Here is a 1,762-nt window from a genome sequence, read left to right on the forward strand (position 1 = left end):
AAAAAAAAAAATCTGAATTAAAATCCAGATAATTACAGAAAACCAAAAAACAGGATTAATAAAAATAACAAGTACAAATTAATATTTGTATTAATTGTGTTATTTGTATTTATTGATTTATATGTATCAAATAGTTTTAGTATAGTATCGTTTTTAATGCTTTGATAAATAAAATCAACAAAATGTAAACAAAAAATTAAGTTGGTGACATTTAAACCGATTAATAAACACACTGAGCATGTTTTTGTATAGTCACTTTCATAAAAAAGGCTTTTATAGTTTTTAGATTTTGAAATATGTATTAATATTAAATACAATCATATGACTTATATATTTTTTATTATATGCACGACACTTCTTTGCAAGCAAAATGTCTTGACAAATTTTGGAAAAGCACAGGAACACAGTCCAGAAGAATGAGAGAAACGACTTTGACTCAGGTAATGGTGAAGTCTGTTTACATTTTGTTCTCTCCCAGGTCGTCTGATCTTTGATAACCTGAAGAAGTCCATCGCTTACACACTGACCAGCAACATCCCTGAGATCACTCCCTTCCTGTTCTTCATCTTAGTCAACATTCCTCTTCCTCTGGGAACCATCACCATCCTCTGCATTGACCTGGGCACTGACATGGTGAGACACACACACGCACACACACACATACACACACACAATGGGCACTGACATGGTGAGACACACACACACACACGCACACACAAACACACACACACACACACACTCTCAATCTAATGTCTTTATTTCAATAATGAACATATTGGTCAATGTAACTGGAACTGTTCTTTTCTAGTTATAATTCTCACCTTTTTTCTGAAATACACTCCCTTGTTATATTAACCAATCATTACTTTCCATCTCAGGTCCCTGCAATCTCATTGGCTTATGAAGCAGCAGAGAGTGACATCATGAAGCGGCAGCCTCGTAACCCCCACAGGGACAAGCTGGTGAACGAGCGTCTCATCAGCATCGCCTATGGACAGATCGGTTAGTGAGCTGCTACATTATTAAAAAATGTCTTTTAGTTCGGCTTTGGATAAACTGCTGTAGAAAGAGACCAACTGGTCTACTGACCCAAAATGACCTGAATAAAAGTGACTTCCTGTCATATATAGGTATGATTCAGGCCCTGGGAGGATTTTTCAGTTATTTCGTGATTCTGGCTGAGAACGGCTGGCTTCCCAGTCTGCTGGTGGGCATCCGGCTGAACTGGGACGATCGCTCTAACAATGACCTGGAGGACAGTTACGGACAGCAATGGGTAAACATGCTGAAGAGCTACACTGCACTGCATCAGATGACACAAGCTATACACATATTTGATAGAACAGCTTTGACATTTATGCATTTGGCAGATGCTCTTGACCAAAGCAAGGTACATTGCATTTTACATTTATTAATTTAGCAGATGCTTCTATAAAGAGACAAACAAAAGTGTTGGCCTGTCATTGGCCTAAGGCTTCCGTCTTAGCTATTATCTGGTTTTGACATACTGTACAAGAAAACAAAACCATACAGGAGAACATGCAGATTTTCAAGACAGGAAGTGCAACTAAGATAAGCTTATTCATAAGGATGCATCTATAGATTGCTGTTCAAACACACTCACAGAGATATTTCACAAGTGTTTGGCATTGTAGAAAAAAAAAAAAAAAAAAAAAAAACTCGTGCAACCAACTGAGAAAGTTAGTCGCAAAAGAGCGACCAGTGGAAAGAATGAGTCTAAAGCCCTGTATAGCCTAAACAT

General features: G+C 37.5%; 1 pseudogene; it reads left to right on the forward strand.

Annotated features, from left to right (window-relative positions):
- Positions 1-1,762, forward strand: part of LOC107752536 (sodium/potassium-transporting ATPase subunit alpha-3-like) — a 37,681-nt pseudogene that overhangs the window by 32,041 nt on the left and 3,878 nt on the right.

Source organism: Sinocyclocheilus rhinocerous, unplaced genomic scaffold (assembly GCF_001515625.1).
Source record: "Sinocyclocheilus rhinocerous isolate Xijiao unplaced genomic scaffold, SAMN03320098_v1.1 scaffold1342, whole genome shotgun sequence".
Taxonomy (NCBI): domain Eukaryota; kingdom Metazoa; phylum Chordata; class Actinopteri; order Cypriniformes; family Cyprinidae; genus Sinocyclocheilus; species Sinocyclocheilus rhinocerous.